This window comes from Elgaria multicarinata, chromosome 8, assembly GCF_023053635.1.
Source record: "Elgaria multicarinata webbii isolate HBS135686 ecotype San Diego chromosome 8, rElgMul1.1.pri, whole genome shotgun sequence".
In the NCBI taxonomy this organism is placed as follows: domain Eukaryota; kingdom Metazoa; phylum Chordata; class Lepidosauria; order Squamata; family Anguidae; genus Elgaria; species Elgaria multicarinata.
The window spans coordinates 51,208,707-51,235,372 of NC_086178.1; the positions used below are offsets into that span (position 1 = coordinate 51,208,707).

At 45.3% G+C, this 26,666-nt stretch overlaps 1 protein-coding gene across 1 annotated transcript in view; it reads left to right on the top strand.

Moving 5' to 3' along the window:
- Positions 1-2,033: 2,033 nt before the first annotated feature.
- The window catches only part of DGKG (diacylglycerol kinase gamma), a 134,742-nt gene continuing 110,109 nt past the window's right edge, over positions 2,034-26,666 (top strand). The window contains exon 1 of the mRNA XM_063132328.1: positions 2,034-2,085. The gene's annotated coding sequence lies outside the window, so the exon portion shown is untranslated. The remainder of the gene's footprint in view (positions 2,086-26,666) is intronic.

Genomic DNA, 26,666 nt, shown 5'->3' on the forward strand with positions numbered 1-26,666 from the left:
CATTACAAGGAAACAGCGACACTCACTTTTTCCAAGCTGCCAAGCATTAAACAAAGAGGACTTGCACATTTGTTTGGAGAAGAACAACCAGGATGGTGAGGCATCTGGCTACCAAGTCCTACCAGGAATGATTGAAAGAGCTGGTCATGTTGAGCTTGGAGAAGAGAAGCTTAAGGGAAAAGTTGATAGTGGTCTTCAACTATCTCAAAGGCTACCATGCTGTTTTTCTCGGGGACTAAAATTAGTTGGTGGAAATTGCAAGGAAGCAGATTTTGGCTAAACATTAGGAGAAACATCCTTCTGGAGCTGCTACCTGGAGCTTGTCAAAAGGGTAAAGATTAGTTTGTCAGCTAATTTTGACCTGTTTGTGATTCTGGTCAAAATCCCCTTGCAAATACCCTTTTGGTACTCGGTGGCAGCTCTGAAGACCATTTTTAAAGACCTTTATCCCCACCCTTGTTTTTGGCACCTGCAGGAGAGGGTAGCCCCTCGGACCTCCCGATACCCCTGTACTAGAAGATCTTCAAGGTTCTTTCCAACCTTGAAGATCTTTATGATTCTATGACGATATTCCTGGGAGGGACATGTGCAAATTGTACTCGTATTGGGAACACATATGGAGGTGAGAAGTTCTGGAATTGCGCAAAGAAATCTGGACAAATAAACCTGCACTGTGTGAACATCAGCTTGTTTTGGAATCAAGTTTGATCCAGCCTGGTAGGCATAGCTTTCCCACTACCATCACCAAAGAGTCCTGGAAGTTGTAGTTTATTAAGGGTGTGGGAACTCTGTGGCAGGGAATCCCTTTCATTAAAAAAAAATAGTTTCCAGAGTTCCTTGATAGAAAATTAGGACAGTTAATTGGGTTGGAACTGGGTTTACATTCTGTTCAAAGCATGGGCTGCCAACCAGATATATTCTAGCTACAGGCGGCTCAGTTTCAGAAACCTTCATTTTTTATAAACCTTGGGAACTGAGGGTTACTGTCCAGATCAACGTGAATGAGTTACCCTGAGGCTTCAGCTGCTTGGGGTCCATCTTGGAATCTGATGCAAAATGGGAGGGGATCAATCAGTTGGAAATGGGAAGGCAATTCAACTCGAGTTATGAATTTAAGGGAGTGCTCGGATGTGGGGATAACACAACACGAAGGCGATTCGTTGTGGGTGCCTTATAGAAGCCGAGTGTAACAGAGTCATTCCTGCTCAGCCTTCACAAGCCAAATATTTCAGCGCACAACGAAATTGCCAAAACACAATGAGAGGGGACCATCAAAGGCATGGTTGTTTCCTCAGTTCATCCTCTGCTATCGGCTGGCTCTTTTTCATTGATGCTGAGAAGGGAGAGCCAGTGTGTGTGTTGCCCAGAAGTATCTCCAGGTACCACTGGATGTGAACCTATTTAGGGGGCAGGAAGACAATTCGGCAGCCCGGGTTGGAGAGCCACCTTAAAAGTGGTAACTGGAGCTGTCAGGCTGAGTGGGGAAGCGCTCAGACCAACGCGAGACAGCAGCTGCCAGCGAAGACAAGCTCGATCCACAACAGCAGAGCCAAGCAGCCTTGAGGGAGAAAGGAGACTCCTCCGAAGCGCTCCTGGCCCCCTTCCGCCGCCTGCGTTTCCTGACACCCCAGCAGCCAGCTACGCCTCGTGGATTATAAAGGCCAAAGCTACAGACGGCAGGCTTGGGGTATTTCAAAGCCATCTGCTCTGCTTTTTCGGTTGCCCTCCCAAGTAAAAGAGAAGCCAGCCAGCCAGCCTGCCTCTGGCAACTTGAACGGTAAGATCGAAAGAAGAAAACCCGCCTCCCCCGCCACCCCCCAAACAGGGAACTGCGATCCGTGCGGCGGCTGCACGTGTGCTTGTGTGCCTGTGCATGTTGAGCTAGGCGCTGCTGCATGTTTATTTCGCCGGGGCTCGTGTTGCAGCAGGCAAACAGGGAAGCTCCGGCTGATGGCTTAACGTCGGGGAGTTGGTCTGCAGTAGAAGCGAGAGGAGGATGCACGGCTCGAAGACTGCAGCAGGATGTCTGCGAGACTCTTCTGTCGTTCAACTGCAGTTTGAGCGTCTGTTGGGGTCTAGGGCAAGGTAACGAGAAAAGACGCACGGGCACCGGATGCTAGTAGGATAAATAGATGCTTCCCCGGGCTCGCTAGAAGGAAACAGAAGTGCCTGTTAATTGGGTTGGGAAGAAGTAAGTGTGTGTGTGTGTGTGTGTGTGTGTGTGTGTGTGTGTGTGTGTGTGTAGGTGGGGCGCGGAGGTGGGGGTTAGAATAAAGCAGGAGGGCGCCTGAGGAACATCTTCTGGTGTAGAGAAGTCGTAGCTGCGGGCTTCCTTCCGTGCAGTTCCTCTCACTGGTTTGCTAAGACCTGTTCAAAACAAAACTGGGGCCATAGCTAGACCTAAGGTTTATCCCTGGATCGTCCAGGGGTCAAACTTGTTCATCTAGGTGACACACAGGGCATCCAGCGCTTAGGCAGGGGCGAACCCTGGATGATCCCAGGATAAACCTTAGGTCTAGCTGTGGCCTTGGTCTTTCTTCTTTTACCTGCGAAGTTCCAGAGCTTCACCTGCTCACTTCCATGACTAAAGTTTTTTTTTTCCCCCTGCTGCTCGGTTGCAAGGCAGCAGTGACACAGTTTCATGCTGGTGAAAAAAGACCCCTCTCTTCTCGCGTTGACTAAAGCCATGCCTGCAATGGAAAGCTCTGGCAAGGCATATTCTGGCGTAAGAGCTATGGGCTAGAAGAGATCTGTTGAACCGAGAACAAGGTGACGGTTTCATACCAGCCAACATCTCTCCCAGCTGCTCTGCTCGGGGCTAACTCATGTCTGCAGCAGGCAGATGTAGGGCAGGTGAACAGGGCAGGGTGGATCACTGGGATTTGACATTCATCAAAATGTTCCGGGCGTGTCTTCTTTTGTGAACTGCCCAGAGTGCTTTGGCTGTTGAGTGAGATACAAACGTAATGCATTAATTTTTGTGAACCGCCCAGACAGCTCCGGCTATTGGGTGGTATAGAAATGTAATAAATAAATAAATACATTTAACTCAGGGAAATTTGCTGGTGAAACTTTATCTAAGGGGCAATTTACTTGGGTGTGGACATCACGTTGAATAGAAACAACCTAAATTTGGAGTGAGGTTATCAGGTTGCTTCAGTTTGCACCCAGTTCATGACTTAAGTCACTTCTCGGCTCAGTGTCAGCTGCTTTGTGGTAAATGTGTGTTGAATTGCACGTTGAGCACATAATTTAAGTAATCAAACCACCATTTCATCATGTGCTGGTGTCCACCTGGATCTGCTCAAAAGCTACCTGCTGTGATTGTTTCTTCTGCATGAGTCCTACACCTCAAGTTAGCATGGCTAGGAATCTACGCTTCAATGTTGAGCCCGAACCAGAGATTCCATGGAAAGTATTTGCAGTTTCCTCGGTTTTGCCGAAGGCCGAACAGTCAGCTAGACAGAGCCTGGCTGATATGATCTGTACATGGGGACTCCAGCCTTTTTGGACCCATGGGCAAATTTGGGAATTTGAGAAACTGCTGTGGTCACCACCACAAAATGGCTTCCATGGAGGATGTGGCTAGTCACATAATTGCTGAAATGGGGACCTGGCTATTCAAAATGGTGGTGGGGAGAGAAATAGAGAGGCTGGGAGGGAGAGGGCAATGGAAAGAGTTGCTTCCTGACCCCACCCAAACTTTTTCTGTCCACACAGACCTTTCCTCTTTGCTCTCTGTATCTCCAACCTAGCCTCTAGCCCCACTCTTTCTCTCCCCAACCCCTTTCCTCACTCTTTCTCTCCCTTCCCCATCCCCAAACATTTTTCTCTCCCTTCCTAGCCTCTAGCCTTGCTGTTTCTCTCCCACTCACCCCTTTATCTTGCTGTTTCTCTCAACTCCCAGCCTCTAGCCCCACTATTTCTCCCCCCATCTCTTTCCATCACTGTTTCTCCCCTCTGCCTCTTTGCCTTGCTCTGTCCTACTGCCTGTTGAACAGCTGATCAGCAGGTTCAGGAACAGGAAGGAGAACTTGGTAACCTAATGTTTTTCCATTTTTTATTATATTTTTCTTTGAAGGGGGCAAGGAGGGAAGAGCTGTGCAGGCACCATTGGGGGACCTGCAGACACCGTGTTGGGGACTCCTGACCTATACTGAGTCAGCCAATTAGTTCATCTAGTCAAGAATGATCTGCTCTGATCGGGAATCGTTCTTGTAGGCAGAGGGCGTTCTGAGCCCTGCTAGTGTGCTATCTGAAAACCTTTACAAGTGGAGATTCAAGAGACTGGATAGGGAGACTATCTATATCCAGAGCATGTGTTGTACAACTGAGCTATGGCCCCTCAGAGTACCTGAGAAGCAAACACATGTCCATATTTAAAATTCAGGAATTGCAGCGCAATGCCAGATGATGAATTTTCAAGAATTGTCTTTCCTTACCATGTTGTCCTAACAAATTTCTACTAGGCATGGCACAATCCAGGCTGGTTTTGGAGGTGACATGTTTCTGTAACGGGGCAGCATTATTCTCACGGAGGCAGCAAGCGGACTAAGCCTTCACTCTTAGTATAATTTACATTGCATTTTAAATTGTACAGAAGTGCTTTAAAGTCATTCTCCCTCATAACAACCTTGCAGTGTGGGGATTATTCCAGCTTTACAGATGGGGAAGTGAAGCTCTCTCAGTGGCTTATTGAGACACTAGCATTCATGGCTAAGCAACTATTTCAGCCTGCTTTCCTCTAGCTTTTCAAAGCACTGGAGGCCAAAACAGACATGACTTTAAATATGTGTCTAGTAACTATGTTGGCCCCAGCCTTCATTTTCATACTAGAATAGGCACAGGAGTCTCAATCCAGATTGAAACCATAATGGGGGTGGGAGGGATTTTAAGATCTGGATCAAAGACTACTCTAGAATAAAGGTATATAGAGAACTACTTGATTTCAGGCAAAATCTTTGGCTTCTCTCCTACAAGGAAATCCTAAAAATATAGGGCAGTAATGGGGGTGTTCCACAAGCAATCCGTCCCGCCAATTCCATTGCATAAGCGAAACCCACTGTTTGTTAAGGCAGTTGTTCAGGTAATTTGGCTCCAAACCATTTTAGGCTTTAAAATAAAAAGGTGCTTTAAATTGGGCTCGATAATGCACTCATAACAATTCCATAAGTCTAGTGGTATACTGCATTAGTTACTACGAGTTAGGGATACTGTGCTGTGTGCTGTTACGTTAGTGCTTTTATGAATCCAGGTGATTCTATTAATAGATGCAAAGATAGTTGTGTAACCTCCTCTGCAGCTCCTTACAGCTGTTTCCTGCTATAATTGGAATGTCAGAGTAAGCCAATTAATTTCCCTTTCAGTTAATTATGAGACAACCACAAATGGATTTACTTTTGCTGATACAAATCTTGATATACATTTCAAGTGCTAAATGGGTTTGGCAATATACAAATCAGGATGTCTCACAAGTATTGTACTATAAGCCTTGTGAAGATGTGTAGGTCCTTCCTGTATGTGTTTTAAACTATAGAGGCAACTCCTTATGGAGAAATGTTCGGGACCTGAGTGCAGTTTGCAAGTTTGGACTAAACTTTGCCTGTTTTTGCCTAATTGGCTGGCAAGAACTGTCAGATTGAATGGAAGGGATCCACAATGTATTGAAATAATTAATGGAAGCTTTATGCAAAAGTGGGATAATATGTATTTTTAAAATCCTTGTTTTTCAGATTTTGCATTTGAATAACATGTTTATGGAGTCAAGAATTTTGGCCTGTATCTACTACATATTATACATCTAACGCTTTATTTATTTACAGTGCAGTACTACATGTGTTTACTCAGAAGTAAGCTTCATCGAGATCAGTTGAACTTATTCCCATTTAAGTGTGCATAGAATTGCAGCATTAGTCTGCTACCAGATACTATGCATTAATCAGGTTTGTGTGTGTGTGTGTGTGACATGTACATGTGTGAATGTGAATGCATGCCATTTTAACTCCCGTGTAAAGCACATGGAGAGCAAATGCATATACATTTACAATAATATATTTTAAAATGATGATGAATAATTTTTTATGGGGAAAAAAGCACACTTTAAATCAGCAGCATTACTGAAAAGAGCACAAAGGTAGTACAACCGAAACACCATAAGGCTGAAGGTTACTCTCCATAAAGTGTGTTTTCCAGTGAAATCCTTTACATGTCTACTCAGACGTCCTATTTTCATATAGTGCCTGGACTTCACCTCTTCTGAGTGGAGGCTGGTGGCTCCTATTTCAATGAGTTTCAGTGGGTCAGTGAATCTGCTCTTGGTTCCAGTCAGAACCAGTCAGAACTCTAAAGAAGCTATCCAAAGTGTGGAACCCTATTCCCAAAATGGTTCCATCACTTTGGGTAGCTCCTTTGTTGACTGGTTCTGACTGAAACCCAGAGCAGATTTACCGACCCTCTTCTGGCTCACTTCTTGTAGTCCACACTTTGGCAGGGATAGGCAACTTGCTGCCCTCCAGGTGTGTTGGACTGCAACTCTCATAATTTCTAGCCAGTGGGGATGGCTGACATAGTTCCTCATCAATTTCCTGAGAAGGACATGCCATTACTCAAGATGATGCCCGGCAGAACAGCTTGTATCAAGCATTATTTACATCAACCTACCCAAAGCAGTTACTTCTGGATGTTTTGAACTACAGCTCCTAGTATTCCTTTTCATTGGCCATTCTGGATGGGCCTGATGAGAATTATAGTCCAAAACGTCTAAAGGGCACCAAGTTATCTAGCCCAGGTTGGGGAAGCTGCATTATGCCTACACCATAAAGGGCAAATTACCAGGTTGTTGTAATGAATCACTGTCTGGTTAACAGGGTCCATATTATTTCTGTTGTTGATCATGGGTTTCTAGGAGCCACAGTTCAGTGGTAGATCACATGCTTTTTATGAAGATGGCTTCAAGTTCAGTCCCTGAAGTCTGAGTTGGTATGAGGCAGCTACCAATGCCAATGCCCATGGCTAGTATTTCAAGGAAAAACTGTTTGCCATTGCTCGATTTGCACAACAGGCTAACTCACACTCAGTGGTTGAGTGTGGGTTGTTTGTTGAACTGTGGGTTAGCATGGTGTTTGAACCCACGACATTTTCTGTAGTGTGGCTAGGGTGGGGGTGGGGGCAAACTTGACTCTACTGGGATCTCAATCTGGATTTCCAGGGTTTGTATTTTATGTAACTAACTTCACTGAGTTGTGTGTCCTCTACTGGAACCTAATCAAAGGCATCGCCCTCCTGCAACATGCCACTTGTGTGTGGTGCTCAGTGAAGCTGATGAGGCAGCACCAGAGGCAGAGCCAAAGGCATCATGAGAGGCGGGATGGGGTGGGGGAATCCTCCCAGCCACTCCACAAAATCATCTTCATCCTCTCAAAGCCACACAGAAAAGCAATAATTGGAAGCTACAAGTTCTGAAAGCACCTACCCCCGCTATATGTAATATAATAAAAGTCATAATCATCATCATCCACACAAGAGCACTCCCTTAGACCCACGATTTTTGTTCCTTAAACAAAACGGTGGCAGCGGTGGTGCTGGGTAATCCCCAGACCCACAGATGTCACTGGCATGTCGCCCCTTACTAACAGAATGGGCTGCCCCCTCCTCCCTCTGCAAAGGCCAAGAGAGCTGAAAATAGCAAGTTTTAAGTTTTAGGGGGATTGTTCAAGGCACCCTACAGAAAGTTCTCCAGTCCCAGGAAAACAATTTGCACATATGATTTGAGATTGCTGCACATGTGCAATTAATTTACTGAAGCAATGAATCTATTGCTGCCAGACTACTGCTGCTGCTGGCGGAAGAGACAAGCAAGCAGCAGCAGTGGCAAAAGAGCAGCCCGTGGCATGGTAGCAGTCCATGGCACCGCGGCCATCCATGTGTATGATGGTGATGGGGGAAGGGGAATTTGGGGGCGTTGAGTGTTTGGTGCCCACCTGACAATGCCTGGGAACTCTGGGTCCATGCAAATGCCTTCCTGACTGTCAAGTCAAGCGACCAACAAAGGTCCCTTTAAAGTGGTCATAAAAGTTATTTGATGGGAACACGGTCCAAAACTGATGCTCTCCTCACCTCAAGATAGACCAGCAGGTTAAATCACCACCTGGGTCCCCCTCCTGTTATCCCTTTTGTTCTGAATACCTCTACCTAACTTCCTCTCAGAAGCATGGCTTTTGCATTAGCTAGCTTTAATTCAACCAAGTAGCCAGGGATCCAAAGGAAGGTTTCCTTTCATTTTGCAGCATCAAGCTATTGATCCCTTTGTTCTTTCTGTTCCATCCCGAGTCTACCCAAAGTCATTATCCCATTGTCCTTCGACTTTGGAGCCTGTAACTGTTCCCAGGTTCAGGCGCCAGCATGCATGTTGATCATAGGGATAACATGCATGTTAATAGGGATAAATGTCAAGTTCTGCATCTAGGAAATAGAAACCAAATGCACAGTTACAAGATGGGGGATACTTGGCTCAGCAATACTACAAATGAGAAGGATCTTGGAATTGTTGTAGATCACAAGTTGTAGATCACAATCATGTGAGGTACTGGCTCCTCTCTATTCGGCCCTGATTAGGCCTCATCTTGAGTATTGCGTCCAGTTCTGGGCTCCACAATTCAAGAAGGATGCAGGCAAGCTGGAGCGTGTTCAGAGGAGGGCAACCAGGATGATCAGGGGTCTGGAAACAAAGCCCTATGAGGAGAGACTGAAAGAACTGGGGCATGTTTAGCCTAGAGAAGAGAACATTGAGGGGAGACATGATAGCACTCTTCAAATACTTAAAAGGTTGTCACACAGAGGAGGGCCAGGATCTCTTCTTGATCATCCCATAGTGCAGGACATGGAATAATGGGCTCAAGTTAAAGGAAGCCTGATTCCGGCTGGACATCAGGAAAAACTTCCTGACTGTTAGAGCAGTATGACAATGGAACCAGTTATCTAGGGAGGTTGTGGGCTCTCCCACCCTAGAGGCATTCAAGAGGCAGCCGGACAGCCATCTGTCAGGTACTGTATGCTTTAGGGTGGATTCCTGCATTGAGCAGGGGGTTGGACTCAACGGCCTTATAGGCCCCTTCGAACTCTAGTATTCTATGATTCTATAGAACTTAAGAATAGCTATGAGATCTGCCTGGAGTTTGCTTGGCTTTCAACCATTCCTTCCGATCTAAAATTTGACCTTGGGGCAGCAACAAAGAAAGTGAAGGGAAATGGAGGCAGTGGCAGGCAGGGAAAGATGATGTGTTTATTTCAGAGACACATACTTAAGCTTAGTTACAGTGAGCTATGGGAACCAAGAAGTTATGCTGAAAGCTTCATTGAAAAATGTTGATCCTGAGGAGGGAGCTGAAGAGGTTACTTCAGACAGAAGTTCAGGGAGGCAGATCCAGGCATTTAAAGGGCAGCAAAGGACAAAAGGCAGGGACACATGAAGGAGCAGAAGTCCTTTGGATGGCTGATGGTAGGGGAGCTGGAAAGGCAAAGATCATAGACTGGGATGGACTGGAATATAAGGGTAGGGTGAGAGGGGGAGTGGCAACTTTGGTAGTAAGGATGAACTTTGATAGTAAGGGTGAAGAGTTTGTCTTAGCCAGGAAGCCAGCGTAATGGTTTAAGGAGGGGAGCCATGTGATTAAAGCATGAAGAGGAATGATTGCATTGGGCAGCAAAGTTCTAGACCAGATTTTCCCACATGATGTCCTGCAGGTCTTTTGGACCGCAACTCCTGGTATACCTGAGCATTTGCCGTTATATCTGGGACTGATGGGAGTTGGCATCAGTCCCAGTTTATATACATCAGCTTATATAGCCCCACTTTATATACACCAGTTGCTGGGTAACATATGTGGGAGGGTGCTGTTCAACCCAGGCCCTGCCTGTGGGTTCCCAGTCAACAGCTGGTTGGCCACTGTGTGAACAGAGTGCTTGACTAGATGGACCCTTGGTCTGATCCAGCATGGTTCTTCTTATGTTTTTATGGCATCCAAAACATTTGGAGGACACCAGGTTGTGGAAGGCTTTTCTAGACAGAGGTGAGGTGGGCTGATTGATTGAAAACCTCACTATCATGCCCTTCAGGTATAAAGTGCCATTTAAGGTGTGTTACAACAACTAAAGATTACAGTTCCTTGTCCCACTCAAATATGCCTCCACCCAAGATGAAACAAAGACTGAGTTCCCTCAAATTTGAGTATAGGTTGAGTATGGGTTGTCATTGAAGCATGGGTTTCATCTCCTCCCACATGAATCATGAGTTGTTGGGTTGTGTGAACCTAGTTGCATTAACTAACCATAGTTTGTTACCCATGAACAATCTACAGTTCACAACCCAACAGCAATCCATGGGTTCTCTTCGTGGGTTGTTCATGGTTAACAAATCATGGCTTGTAAGCATGGCTGTGTTCGCACAACACAACAGCTCACACTCAATCCATACTCAAACTTGAGTGTGCTTGTTGTGTTGTGTGAACCCAGTCTTTATCTCATTGTGAGTTCCCATGAACACAGATGGGGGGGAGCCACAGGCTTATTTTCCCTCCCCACACATGCTAGTTCTGAGCACCTAGGGTTGCTGGGTGGTTTGTAAATCACCCCAGGTGCCCACTCTTGCCAGGTTTGGATGTCATGACATCCCACACCTGGAGAGGGTAATTATGCTAATTAGGTAGCTCACAATGAGCATGCTTAGGGAGGGTAAATAAGGCACCATGGGTTATTTTCCCTCTGAGATAGTGCTATCCTGGTCACAGAGAAGAACCTTTGTTTCTGATCTTAGGCAATGGGTAGGATAATATGGAAAGAGGTGGAATATAGGACAAGGGAAAACTAGAGAGGAGAAGAGTGCACTAATCAAGGCAAGAGATGAGCAAGGTATGGACCAGAGTTTTAGTTGATGGAGTGGAATGACAGAGAACTTTATTTTTGCAATGTTACAAAGATAGAAGCAGTCTGACTATAATTTCCTCTATTTTCTTGTGTGCTATCAAAACAAACTCAGTTTGAGGAGGGGGGCATGTTGGATGTGTTTCAGTCCCACCATGGTATCTGACAGCCAAGTTTACCCTTTCTGATTCTGTCATTGGTGAAAAGATTTTGCACCTGGTTGTGTAGATTTTTGTTTTGCCATTACTGATTGTTACTGTGAGAGTTACATAACTGTTTCCCCCTTTCTAATATCTCAAAGGTTGACATGTAAAGCCAAGCACTTTCTGTTGCTGTTGAAACTGAGAGAGCAAGATTGGGCTCTGAGAAATTTTGTTTATTTCCTGCCTTTCTTCAAAGAGCTCAAGGCAGCATGCATTATCCTCCCCATGTTTACCTTCACAACAAGCCCATGAGATAAGTTAGGCTGAGAGATACTGAGTGGCCCAAGTTCACCCAGTGAACTTCATGGCTGAATGGGGATTTGATCCTGGCTCTCACCAGTCCTTGTCCAACTTGCTAACCATTATGCTACACTGCTTTTGGTTTATGCAAAAGGGTGCTGCTTTTAAATAAGATCACTGGTTCAATCACACTAGCTGCACCATAGCATTGTCCAATACAATTCCCAATCAAGGGCAGCTTGGAATATGAAATATGAAGGGGAAAACTGAAGAAATTCACCATGCCTGCCTATAGAGTCCCATGCTAGTCTCTTTCTACTGTGTCCATATTAGTTTCCAGATTCATTGTACATTATGAAACTCAGTGCTAAGCTAAATGTTGCTTTGCTATGAGCAGGTTAAGCAGAAAGCTCCATCACAGCAGGGGTTAACACGCTTCCTACCATTGTTTCTCCACCCGTGTTTTCGTTCCTCAGTTACTTCCTCTCTCAAAAGAGGAAGTACACAATGAGCACGAGGCCCATTGAGTCCGCTGTTCTAACGACGCTGCTTCTCCTGCACACAGCAGGAGAGAGCATCATTTCCATGTTCAAAAATGCATCGGACTTAACCATGGGGAGGGGGTTGTTGCGCAAGGAAGGCCAGAAGGGGCGGAAGGCAGATGACATCATGTGAGTAAACTCCGTGAGTGCCCAGTAACGAGTGTGCAATAAAACGCTTGTTGGATGGAGCTTTAAGTGAAGTTGCTGTTACAGCAGTCCATTGCATTAAGCAAACTATGAAGGAAAATCAACAGGAATGCTCACTCATTGTATTGCTAATTAAAATTATAACATCTCAGTGCCTCAAGAAAGCAAAGCTACCTTGCTACCATCTTCCTGTACTGGTAAAAAGCTTCTTTCATGATCTCTTCTCAATCATCCCAGAGTGCAGGACATGGAATAATGGGCTCAAGTTACAGGAAGCCAGATTCTGGCTGGACATCAGGAAAAACTTCCTGACTGTTAGAGCAGTATGACAATGGAACCAATTACCTAGGGAGGTTGTGGGCTCTCCCTCACTACAGGCATTTAAGAGGCAGCTGGACAACCACCTGTCAGGTATGCTTTAAGGTGGATAAATCATTGAGCAGGAGGTTGCACTCAATCGCCCCTTCCAACTCAACTATTCTATGATTCAGGGGTAGCTAGTGATCTCACAAGTCTGGTCAGTTTTATTTGTTATTTATTTTATTTGTACCCAAAAATGGCGCTCAAAAACACTTTTCTTACATTTCACATTCAAAAGAAAGCCTTAACAAAATGTCATAGAGAAAAGATAAGAATACCTGAATCACACACATAAGACACAGTGGAAGAAAAGATTTATGCAAGCCTTCCCCAATGTGGCACCCTCCAATGGTCATGCTGGCTGAAGATGATGGGAGCTGTAGTCCAATGCATCTGGGGATCATCAGTTTGGAGAAGCCTGGCAGTCCCTCCCAACATTCCAGAGGCTGCTTTTAGTTAGATGATGAGGATAGATACATAGAGCATGACTACACCAGCCCTATATCCTGGGATCGTCCCTGTGCATCCAAATTACACACAGAGGATCCTGGGAGCAGGCAGGAACAATCCTTCCATTTTCCTGGGATAACCCTTAGATGTAAAAACAGCCATAGATAGATCAAGACTTTTCTCTTCTCCCAGGTATTTAGCAATATGTAATTAGCCTGGGTTTGTTTTTGTATGTTTTTGTGGTTTTAAATTGTATGGTTTTTTAATTTTTATATATTGTTTTTGTGTTTTTAATCCTATGTAAACTGCCCAGAGAGCCTCAGCTTTTTGGCGGTATACAAATGTAAATAATAATAATAATAATAATAATAATAATAATAATAATAATAATAATAATTAATAATAATAATAATAGATTTAACCACAGCTGGGTGTAATGTGTAGTTTGGCCCTTGGAAATAGTTGCTTGAGCAACTTAAGCAAGTATAGGATGCATTTAGCTCAGCATGTGCCGGTCAATGCAGTCACATGGGGCCGATAACTAAATCAGCTGTTTAATCCATTTACATTAATCTGGAGCAGTCTGGGTGCAGATGGCCCTGGAGCAGGTGTGCTGCGTGAAAAGAACTGAGGGCTAATATTCGGGGGAGGGGGGAGAAATCTACAAGTGGAACAGGAATCCCCACAACAGGAGGCTAAACAGGAATCCCCACGACAGGAGGCTGAAGTGAGTTTATTTATTCTAGTATTTATATCCTACTTGACTAGTCCAGCCACAGGCTCTCAAACGAGATTGAACAGCTATTGCACATAACGGCGAGGTTTCTGCCGGGAAAGCAGGGCTCTTACCGTGCTGGTGACCCATATGTGAAAAGTATGCAGTAGCATAATTTACTGTAGAACAGGTCTTGTACTGGTACGTTTCCCCACACCAGCAGGATTCTGTTGCCAGCTGTCTGTTGCAGAGCTGGGAAGATGAGCATCTGTGGCCAAATATGGATTGTGCCTTCAGTCTGAAATGCAGAGCCTGTTCTAGTATCAAGCTCCTTGCTTTTACCTCTTTGGAATAGATAGCACACACTGGCATTTGACTCTCATCAGGGTGGATGGCTCCAAAAGGATACATCTATGTTAAATAATCCTCCCTTTGATCTAATGATAGACTAACAGTTCCGTAGGAGAGGGTTGTGGGGGTGGGGATCTGTGTCATACCATGTGGCATAAAAGCTGTATGAATGAATCACAGAAGCAAGGAGGAGAAGCTGCCAGTGAAATGTGGGTTTCCCTCCCAGCACCGATATTATTAACATCAGTATTCATTACCTGCTATAATAATAATAATAATAATAATAATAATAATAATAATAATATCCCTTGTAATTGCCTGGGATATTTTAAGCAGGAATTGATTGAGTGCTCCTTCACCTAGTTAAGAGGGAAAAGGCCAGACTAAAATTCATTTCCTTCCTTTCTTCCCTCAGAGGCTTATCTAAGGCATGATGTGAACATGGGCTGTTGTCTTGGGGAGGGTGGCCACCTAAACATAACCAAAACAGAGAATATGAATCAACCCCCCAAAAAAGGAAAAAAGGGCCCCCCAATCTGCATAAAAATTGAATATGCTAATTGAATACTATAGATGCCCCTTTTGAAAGCACCCTATAATTTAAATAAATATACAGTATAACTCACCATAATGGGAAAGAGTCTCACCTGGCAACCTGTGGGCTGCCTGCTCAGCCTGCTGTTTGGGTGCTAAGGGGTGGATGGCCAACTTCAAGGCCCCTTCCTGCTCTCCTGGCTTCTTGTGGTTCTTGATCTCTAAACCTGGCTTGGGCCAGAGAGCCCTTTAAAAAGAAGACATCTTGAAATAGAGGACAGTCCTCTGACAGCTCTTCAAATACAGGACTGCAAAGCAGGACATGTGGCCACCCTAGCTTGGGACAAACTCCTTATCTGGATTTCTGTAATGCGTTTTACATGGGACTGCCTTTGAAAAGGTTCAGAAACTTCAGCTGGTCTACAATAGGGGTGTGCACGGAGCCCCCGCTCCGCCCTGCGGGCTGATCCGAAAATTTCAGATCGGCCCGCTCCGCCCCGCGCCGCTCCGCCCATACTCCGCTCCTCTTCACCGCGGAGCTCCGGCTCCGAATCCCAGCTCCGCAGTGGAGGGGAGTGGTGCCAGGTAAGGCCAGGAGAGGAGGGTGGAGGGGTTACCGGGCCCTGCCGCCGTCGCCGGCAGAGCCTGTAAGGGACCAAGGGGGAGGGGGCCTTACCTGCCTCCGTCCGCGGTCCGTCAGCTTCTTCAATTGAGCCCGCGGTTCAACCAGGAAGTCTGGGCCGCAAGTGCGGCCTAGACTTCCTGGTTGAACCGCGGGCTCAATTGAAGAAGCCGACGGACCGCGGACGGAGGCAGGTAAGGGAGAGGAGGGCGGGGGGGGGTTACCGGGCCCTGCCGCTGTCGCCGCATGGGCGACAGCAGCAGGGCCCGGTAAACCCCACTTACCTTTCCGGCGGAGCTCCGGATCAAGGTGAAGGATCCGCCTTCACCTCGATCCTCTTCGCCACACTCCGCCGGCCCCGCAATCCTCTTCGCCTCCGCCTTAAGGGGAGGCGAACCATCCCGCTCCGCTTCTAATTTGCTGGTCCGATTAGAAGCAGAGCACATCCCTAGTCTACAACTGGGCAACAAGATTTTTAATGGGAACTGACCAACAAGTTCACATTATGCTAATACTTTTCCAGCTTCACTGTCTGCCAGTCCATTTCCCGGCCCAATTCAAAGTGCTGGTTTTAGCATTCAAAGCCCTAAATGGCTTGGGACCAGGTTATCTGAAGGATTGTTTCCTCCTGTATGTACCTGCTAAGACGCTAAGTTCATCTTGGAGCCCCTGCTGAATGAATTGAGATGGGTGGCTACCAGGAAGAGGACATTTTCTTCTGTGGCACCCCGGCTGTGGAATGAGCTCCCTAGAGAAGTTCGCTTGGCAAGTATGTTGTATTCCTTTCGATGCCAGGTGAAGACCTTTTTTATTTTCCCAGTATTTTAGCATTTTAGCATCCTAGTCTTTTAGCTCTGCTATTTTAAATCTGTGTATTAAATCTCTGAATTGCTGCTCAGTTTGATTCTGGTTGTACTTTTATATTGTGGTTTTAAGCTTCTTGGGAGGAGAGCAATGACAAATCTTGATAAAATAGTTAAGAGCAGAGACACCACACTGACAACAAAGGTCCACATAGTTAAAGCAATGGTATCCCCTGTAGTAACCTATGGCTGCGAGAGCTGGACCATAAGGAAGGCTGAGCGAAGGAAGATAGATGCTTTTGAACTGTGGTGTTGGAGGAAAATTCTGAGAGTGCCTTGGACTGCAAGAAGATCAAACCAGTCCATACTCCAGGAAATAAAGCCAGACTGCTCACTTGAGGGAATGGCATTAAAGGCAAAACTGAAGTACTTTGGCCACATAATGAGAAGACAGGAGACCCTGGAGAAGAGGCTGATGCTAGGGAAAGTGGAAGGCAAGAGGAAGAGGGGCCGACCAAGGGCAAGATGGATGGATGATATTCTGGAGGTGACAGACTTGACCTTGGGGGAGCTAGGGGTGGCAACAGCCGACAGAAAGCTCTGGCGTGGGCTGGTCCATGAAGTCACGAAGAGTCGGAAGCGACTGAACGAATAAACAACAACAATTTTGTATTTTATATTTTATGCTGTAATTTTTGTGAACACCCAGAGAGATACTGCAATTGGGCAGTATAGAAATGAAATGAGATAAAATAAAGAAATCAAGCAAATAAAACAAATAAGCTCCTGAGCTGCAAGATGCCATTTTTGAAAGGGGGGTGATATTCCCCTCTGTTCAGGGAGCAGGGTTGCTGGAGACCCCCAACTTATTTGAGGGCTTGGGCAAAAAAACAGCAGATGGAAGTGGGGTCAGGCCTACCTGTGTCTCCATCTTTGACTCTACAGAACTTGCATGTAACCAGATGGCAAAGTTTTGTCATCTTTTGTTGTTGTTGCACCAAGTTCATGGAAGCTTTGGGAATGCAGAGAATTCCTTAGGGAGCTACGCATTAGCCTCATTTTCCTGGCCCTGAGAAGATACAAGAGCCACAAGCAGTCTTTCCCAACCTGGTTCCCTTCAGATGTTTTGGATTACAACTCCCATAATCACTGACCAGTGGCCATGTTGCTTGAGGCTGTTGGGAATTTTAGATCAAAACATCCAGAGGGCACCAGACTGGGGAGATCTTGCTGAAGGAGGAGGAAGGGACTTTCTGCTTGCTTTTGTTGCTCTTTTGCAGAAGATGTGTGCCTTTATTTCTCACTTATCTATGTGTGTTTTTATCAAGGTTTCACTTCTGCTATATGACATATGACAAAGGTAGAAGAAATATTCCATATTAGGCTAGTCTCCCATCTTGTAATTAAAAATAGGCTTAGGCTGTCCGTTGCTTTATCTGTGAGAGAGGAGATACACTCCCAAAGAAGGGCCATGGGCTGATGATCATCTCAAGAGCAATGAAACAAAAGTCCTATTCAGGTATTAGTCACCTGAAAAGGCAACACTGGTTCAGAGGGCTGTGAGGCAGGGATAAGCATCAAGGATAAGCACGGCTGGGCGCCTGCAGTGCACGGAAAAGATCCTCCTAGAGTGGCTGCTCCTCTTCACCATTGCAACATGCTTGTTCATCTACCTCTCATTCCAGCCCAGACAATAGAGGTGGTGAGAAGGAGAAGCAGCAGATGCTCTTGCCTACTTGCCCACTGGCTCTCTGCCTGTCAAGTAAGGAAGTGGTAGCAATGATGAAAAAGAGGATAAGGATGAACAATAGCAGCTGGAGACAATGGCAGTGAGAAGGTAGACTCACTGAGAATGGGGGCCATTGAGGGTGTCTTGCCCAAAGGCCCTCTGAAACCTGGATCCAGCTCTGCTGTGGGCCACATCTGTAGCCCACCTTGAGGTCACACAGCTCTTCCCAGCCCCTCATCTGTTCAGGGTTCACTTCTGCAGCAAGGAGCCTTTTCTATCTGTGGAGGCCAGGAAAATCTAGGGCTCGATATTGCATGGGGAGGCTCCATAGGTCCAAAAGGCTTTCTCCTGCGGAGGTGCATCATGAGCAGAAGAAGGACCTGGAGCAGGTGTGGGGCCTCTGGAGTTGGGCTAAATGAGTGCCTCCTCTGTATCCCTGTTGTCTGTTGAGGTGAGCAACACTTAAATAGGGCTAAACGGATTAGCCGTTGGTGTGGGTGTATTTTCCTTAGTTATAAAATGGTTGCTTTCCATTTAGAGATTGGGTTATTTGGAGTTTAGAGGCTCTTCTTGTGAGGTGTTCAAAAGATCACGGAAGGTTTAACAGGAAACTGTAACCCAAGGGGGTAGGGGGGAGAAGCCTAGTTACAATGGGAACTAGAAATTTAGCAAAACTCTGCTGCTCTTCTTGTTAGCTAAGAGATTGGGAGAGAGAGAGTTCAAGAGCTAGAAATCACAAGAAAGAAACCAGGACAGAGGTTGTTTCAGAGGGACAAGACTCCAGAGACCAAAGCAGAGGTGAAAGCTGCTCTTGCAAAGCATTTCGATGAGCTGGAAGGCATTGCTTTCTTGTTATGAATTGGTTTAAGCAGGGAAACAGTCTAGACAAGGCTTATATGGATGATTTTTCATGTTATTTTTGAAGCCTAATTGCTCATAGTTCATGCTAAAATTGATTTAAAATCTGTTTTCCCCAGAAATGTCATTGCAATCATTGCTATTTTTCAAAATGTTTAGTATAAACTAAATGTTTTGTTTAGTGGGTGTTCAAACCTTCATCTGCTGCCTTGATTTTCACCACATGGCTAATTGCTTCTTCCATCTCATAGTACAGGTGATGGTGTGGAGAATGTGGGTAGGGAGACCATTTCTCCCACTCTCATAATGCTAGAACCCAGGTCTTCCCATGAAGCTGATTGGTAGGAGGTTCAGGGCAGATAAAAAGAAGTACTTCTTCACACAGCGCATAGTTAAACAATGGAATTCACTACCACAAGATGCAGTGATGGCCACCAATTTGGATAGCTTTAAAAGGGAATTAAGCACATTCATGGTGGAGGGCTTTCAATAGCTACTAGTCCTGATGGCTATGTGCTACCTTCAGTATCAGAGGCAGTAAGCCTATGTACACCAGTTGCTGGGGATCATGGTTGAGAGAGTTCTGTTGCCCTCATGTCCTGCTTGTCGGTTCTTGGTCGACAGCTGATCGGCCACTGTGTGAACAGAGTGCTGGACTGGATGGACCCTTGGTCTGATCCAGCATAGCTTTTCTTATCTTCTTATGGCCTATCCTGTGACAGTGAGTAAAGATGTTGAAAGAATGGCTGAGGGTAGCCTGTGGGCTGCCCATATAGACTGAGCAAGGCCCCATCAAGCAAAGTGTAGTATCAGGATCTCAACTGATATAGCCACAGCAGGCAGAGTTATGAGGGGCTAGGTCACTGTAAGTAGAGCATGAGTGTGGAATCGCTGCCCCCTGGGCCAAATCCAGCCCACCAGGAATCCCATTTAAGCCCTCCAGGGTTCCCCAGATGTCCACTCCCTCTTCCCTTGACCCCACCCCCTTTCCTCTGACCACTTTTGTGTTTCATGAATATTGTGTGGTGTTTTCCCTCTTCTAAATGGTGGAAATGTCTCTCCTAAGGCTTAGTTACTGGCATTAAGAGCCAGTGTGGTGTTGTGGCTAAAGTGTTGGACTGGGAGTCGGGAGATCCGGGTTCTAGTCCCCACACAGCCAAGGAAACCCACTGGGTGACTTTGGGCCAGTCACAGACTCTCAGCCCAGCCTACATCACAGGGTTGTTATTATGAGTATAAAGTGGAGAGGAGGAGGATTATGTATGCTGCCTTGGGTTCCTTGGCGGAAAAAAGGCAGGATATAAATGCAATAAATCATCATCATCATCATCATCATCATCATCATCATCTAATATGCTGGTATTTTTGGTATTTTGGACCTGCCCCTTTTGCCTTCAGCCCCACCCACCACTGGAATGCACACACACACACACACACACACACACACACACCAAGAGATTCTCTGAAATTGACTATGGCCCTTGGGCTGAAACAGGTTTAACACCCATGAACTTGAGTCACATCAGGTAATTGTCAGGTTTGGGGAACTATAATACAAAGCATTCAGGTTAAGACAGGCTAGATCAGAACCCCAGACAGCTCCCAGAATGCTGAAGCTTTCCCTGCTCATTGAAAGTAATGAGGAGATGTTGTCCCAGCAAAGAGTTTCATTCATTTCATTTCATTTTATTCCATTTCATTCCATTTATTATATGTTTATACTGCCCAATAGCTGAAGCTCTCTGGGTGGTTTACAAAGATTAAAAACCATTAAAATAAATAATATAAAAAGACACTTACATACAAACATATAAATAGACAGCACAGATACACAGATACCTAAACAATTTTTAAACAACTATCGATAATCTATTGATTATGGCCCCCTTTTCATTCAGAGGTAGGCATTTGTAAGAACTAATTAACTGCTCTTCTTCCGGAATCCTAGAAGCATTAGATGAAGAAGCATGTAAAATAGCCTTTTCTGGTAGAGAAGATGGGCCAGGGAAGTCACTTGAGGACTGGGGATTTTCTAGTCACAAAAAGGGTAGAAGAGGTAGCCTTACTGCATCTAAAAAAACTCGGGTAGAGATGGCATCAAACCTAGCTAAAAGAGCCTTCTCCTTCATAACCATTACTGGTATTTTATCAGATCTAAACAGTAAAATACGTTTTTGCACTAGTGGAGGGGCATACAGCTTATCCATAGACACTAAATCAATTTCCTTCAGTGGTAGTTGTAATAGATAACTAAGATGTCTCTGTATAGAAGACAAGGTGTTCCATTGGATAATACAGTTTCTGTTAGGGTATACAGTTAAAGCTATCCTATTAGGCTGCAGAAGAAGATTTGAAGCAAACTGAGAACTCACGACTGCAGATGACTGAGAGAAGTAATCAGGTACCATCCTATTAGGAGCCCTGGTATCATCTATCTTTTTAATAGGTGACTTAAATAAAGGAACAGAATTTTGCCCCTTCATGACTTAAATACAATATAATACATAATATGTCAATAAGCTGCATTAATTCCCATTGATAACATATTCTGCAGCCAGAGTTTTTGCAAATTTGTGTTATTTGGAAGGAACTGGAGCAGGCATTTCCTGCTGGGATCCCACAGTCCTTTTCTCTCAGTGAGGAAAATCCCTGCTATGCATGTGCTGTCATCCTGCATAATTGTGACCAGGTTGAGAAACTGAATCCAGAATGAACACACTTCCAAAATAGTCTTGCCTTGGGGGAATTTCCCACTGGTTGCTTGTTCATCTTCTGTACCCAGACCAGCTGCCTTCTGTGTTACATCATAGGTGCCTGAGAAGAATGCTGGCAGCAAAGACAAGGCTTATCAAGAGGAAATGCTTTCGAGTAGTTCATGGTCTCGAGCACCAGTGCTTCTGTTTCTGGTCTCTCAAAAACGTTATGCTTCATGGCTCAATCAGCCATCAACACAGCCCTAAAAGAGAAGGGCCTGTGACCAATTGCTCTTGGATGGAGGCATAAAATCAATGCGAGCCTTGTGAAAACACCAGGAACAGCACAAGGGAGTGATAGACTGCATTTGGATGTAATGCTAAGCCATAGTGTCTTTTAACCATGGTTTGTTCAACAAGCCAGGCTCCTGCTCACAGGAATTAAAAAAATGGGGGGGGGGCAGAAAACCATGGGTTGTTTTTCTAATGTTGGTTTGCTGCATATGTGCATGCATGCATGCACACACAAATATCTGGCTGTATGACAAAGCATGGTTCCTTGTCTTTTGTGCAGTTTCCCCCCCACACACCCCATTCTGAAAGATGGAAAGGCTTGGTTACTGGCAGTGAGAGCTTTACAATGAAATATGTCAGTATTTTTGTTGTTATTTTCCGAGGGGTGCCCTACTTAAGAACGTAAGAGGAGCCATGCTGGATCAAACCAAGGGATCATCTAGTCCAGCATTGTTTACACAATGACCGACCAGCTCTTGATGGGAAAACCACAAGCAGGGCATGAGTGCAACAGCACCCTCCCACCCATGTTCCCCAGCAACAGGTGTATATAGGCTTTCTGTCTCTGATACTGGAGGTGGCACATAGCCATCAGGACTAGTAGTTATTGGTAACCTTCTCCTCCAGGAATTTTCAAACTCCTTTTTAAAGCCAGCCAAATTGGTAGCCATCACTATGTCTTGTAGTAGCAGATTCCATGGTTTAACTGTGTGCTATGCCTTATCCACCACTGGAATGCAGCACCAAGAGCTTCTCCAAAATAGAATACAGCCCTTGTGCTGAAAATCTTTCTGCACCAGTGTTCTAAGACTATGGGCATGTCTACACCTAAGGGTGCAGAAGGAGGGAGGGGGAGGATCGTGGACTTACCTGCTTCTGCAATCCTCCCCCAACATCCAAATGGCAGCACGACGTCCCAGAAGGGAAGAGGGGCATTGTAGCCGCCATTTTATTTTATTTTTAACAGGGGACATGGAGCGCAATTGCATTTCACCAAAAAGTACGTAAAAAAATAACCCAAACCCACTCTCCCCACCCCTTGGGCACGGAGCCTCCCCATACAGCTCCATGCCTGTTTTCAGAGCCCTGATACTCCTGGGGAGGAAAGGAAGAGGCAGGATTGGTATTCACACCACCTGCAATCCACAGGATGCTCCCAGGACTGCAGGAAACATTGGGTTTTCTGTGGTTCCCAATATCCCACAGAAATGCCCCTGGGATTTCCTGTGCATCATATGGACACACAGGGACCCACACAAGACCAGCCCGGATTTAATGGCTGGTGTAGACATGCCCAAAGTCTGACTCCACAGGCTTGGAAAGACTCTCCAAACTAATTTCTTCTTCTCTCAATTCAGCTGGGGCACGCTATCTTGAAACACTTAATGTCAACCTGCTTATTTCATTGACGTGCCCTTTGGATGTAGAAAAGAAACACACATGGCTTGTCTCTTTTGATATGGGGCATGTTTGGCAGCCTGTCTTCCACCCTGCTGCTTGTCCTTAGCAGAGTTCAGCTGCTCAAGTGCTGCCTGCCTTCCCGTTATCTTTTATGCCTCCTGTCCAGCACAGCTTTCATTTGTTTCTTCATTATCAGGGGACAAGCAGATGTGTGGAAGACTCCCTATTTCATGCACTGCCATTAAGCACACCCACTAGGCCATGTTCGCTCCTGTGTCTGTGTGTATGATAACCAGCCCAACTTAAAAGATAGCAAAAGATAGTTTCAAATATCAGTATAGACAAGACCGTGTGAGAGAAGGAGTTTGGGGAAGTCTCTGGGACGGAGGACTAGAATCACACAATGCAGAACACTATGCGCACAAGAGAAAACCACTGCATAGTTTTATTTTAAAGGCATGTAAATACTTCCAGCACTAGTTTGTTAGTGTTTTGAAGCATACTCATAATACATAGTGCTGTTATGAACTTGTTAAAAACAGTTTTTTAAAAAAAGGTCCATGTGGCCTATGCATGATATTCTCAGAGCACCATTTTGTTTCTGACTCTGAAAACTGCCCTAGACTAATGTCCAAATGTGTCCAAACAGTAGAAGTGTGTGGTTTTCTTTTATTGCGAAAACTGGACGTGGCAGATGGTAGTTTGCTCAAGTTATTTAACAAAAGTCACTTCTTAGCTTAGAAACCAAGAATATTATGCAATGGGTGAAGTCTTTTTTTAAAAAAAAAAAAACCCAACCAAACCAACACAACAGACATGTACAGGCACAACAGATGACTTCAGTTGTGACTGTGGAAGTATGAAGTCTGTGGCATTTTCCCTTTATCTCTTACTCAACTTTCTCACAGCAATATGATGTCTTGCAGCAAAGGGTTCACCAGCCTGCTGTGTGTAGCTTTATATTTATATGTTCTGTGTGCTGTGGTTTCATCAGGGTGCAACTGTTTGATGCCCACAGCATGTACACATGAGAGAGACAGTAAGACTCTTCAACCTTCACCAGACCAGAGAAGGAACTCTAAAAAAACCTGAAGTATGCTCTCTCTTTTTTGGTCAAAATAGTATAACTGCTTCCATTTTTCTCTTGCTAATCTGCTTTGGGAGGAGAGAAGCATTTTGAATATGTTCAAAATGGAGAACAAAATTGCCTGCCCTCCCACGGAATCCAAAGCTGCCATCCATTTCCTCTGGGCTTCTGGGTGAGGTTCCCATCTCAGCCATTTTAAATACAGAATTGCTGCAGGGAAACATTCTTTCAATGACAGCCTCCTCTTGTTTTCTGCCCACTCTGGCATGAGGGGATTTGCAATTGGGGGGGGGGAGGGTGCAGAGAACCAGAGGAAGCAGAAGTTGAAAGCCTGGAATTGTGGGGAAAGTTGTAAAAAATTCTAGGAGAAAACCATGGTACCATTAGGGCAGCACTTCAGGGCAAACGTCAAGGGCTCCATTCAGCAGAATGAACAGGAGAGCCCCAAATACAGCTGGGCTTCCTTGCCACGTTTAGAAGTAAGTGTAATAAGACATGTTACCACCTAAGTCTAGAATCTAAAATTGTCTGACCACATCATTGGGGAGTACACAGCCTTAAAACTGGAAGGGATCCCATCAGGTGTTGAAATGGGACCTCTATAACCAAGAGGAAAAGAAGAAAGCAGCTCTGTTGGATAAGGCTTGTGGCAGGGAGCTAGATTAGGGGCGCAGTACAGCAGACTATGTAGAAGTGTTGATTTCTTTCTTCCTGGATGTGTTCTGGCAGTGAAGACTATGAAATTGGAGAAGCCCATCCTAAAGCCTCATGTCCAGGAAACCACCGTACTTTCAGAATACACACACACACACACACACACACACACACACACACACAGAGGTATCTGAATTAGATCTCAGTTTGTTCTGTGAATGGAAGAAGCCCCCAGCCAGTCTCTCTCTTGTCTCTCCCACCTTCCCTACTTCAAATATTGATTATCTACTCATTAAGTCCTTCAGATAGGGACCTCATTATATCTGTGATCAGTTTAGCACCTCGAACACAGTTGATGCTTAATTATATATTACACAGGAGTAACAGTGACCCAGGTGCCCTTTGGGAGCTGCAGCTATTAGGAAATTCCAACTCGGGCAGCACCATGGCATGCTAATAATAGTTATCATTTTATATAGCACTTTAGAGTGTTCAGAGCTCTACCCGTTCATTGTCTCTAGCAATCCCTTTCAACATTCCTGTAAGGTGGATCATTTTTACATGGGTCCAGTTTGTGGCATTTATTTTACTAACTGCCAGCTAGTCTTTCAGGGGAAGACAAAGGTCAAATAACTGTTCTCGCATGGCATGGCACCTCTGTGTTATATGGCAATGCTAATCTTGAAGACATAATGCCCTGTTCCGAGGCTGCAGAGCTGGGAGGCAGGGGATCATGCCAGCAGTCCGGGGTGATCCTGAGAATCTGGATTAAGAACGGTCCATTGTGGTATCCTCAAGCAGAGGCAGCCAATACAGGTCCAGAGTCCAGGAGGAGCAAGAGAGTCATTTGTAAGGCTTGCAGGACCATGGACAGATCATTGGGTGTAAGGAACATGCTCCAACAGTCAGCATTCTAGTTCCAAATCATTTTTTATGATCCTCCAAGGCCCTGTTGACTACCATTCCCAACGCTCCACCACACTTAGCAGAGGAACCTAATGGGACAACCACCTTCAGGCCTGGGATATTGGCACAATTTTTAAATTCCCACCTGCTGCTTTCACTGCACCAGCGACCAGGCACTGGGAAGGTGTCTGGCATGATGGGATGTTTCCTCATGGGAGGGGAGTTGAAGTCAGGGTCAGGAGGAACTATCTCACAGGGCTTTAGTTTGGGGGTGGGGTCAGATTTGAAACCTGAGGTCACAGGTTTAGGATTAGGGCAGCCATTTACTCCTCACCAAAAAAAAGCGGAAATGGTTTATTAAAAAAGAGGTCCAAGAAAAGGACAATGGTTTGCATAAAATGTACATGTGCTAATTTATATGTATAGCTGCACATTCAGGAAGAATTAATTAGTGGGAAAGATTATGACCTCCTGACCTGTGTGCCTGCTCAGTCTGCTGTCCAGGTGCTAACAGTTGCTGGGCAACCTCAACACCCCTGCTGTTCTCTCTAGTTATGGCTCTTCAACTTTAAACCAGACTTGGATAGGACAACATTTCAAACAGAGGACACCTATGATGGAGGACTGTCCTGTGATACCCCTTCAAGTAGAGGACTGCCCTCTCTAAAGTAGGACACCTGGCCACTGTGCGAGTTGAGAGATAATGACTAGGTCTCACTTCTTTTCTGAGGTTGTGGGTGAGATGGGCTTGACCAGTTACTCCCCAGTCTGTATCTGAGTCCTAGCTCCTGCTCAAGACTGTGGCCATGAAAGAGGAGCAGGACCTGTGTTTGTCTCCACATGTATACTAAACATGTAGAAAGGGAAGCATGACCATGGCTACTGATCCTGCTCCAATACTGTGCACCTCATTGCCCCTTCCAACATCCATGCTCTCAGTGCAGTATCTGCCAAGGGGAGGCTATGGGTATGCAGTAGGTGCTCTCATACAACTGGGAATCCCAATCATGTAGGGCTCCCAGACACATGGAGAGCCTATCCACATGCAGCTTAGTGCATTTAATATACTTCTAGAGGCAAATGTTTAGATAAAGCCGTGTAGATTTTCCCCAAAGATCTCATACTCATTCCATCAATAAAGAAACAAGCACAATGTGAAC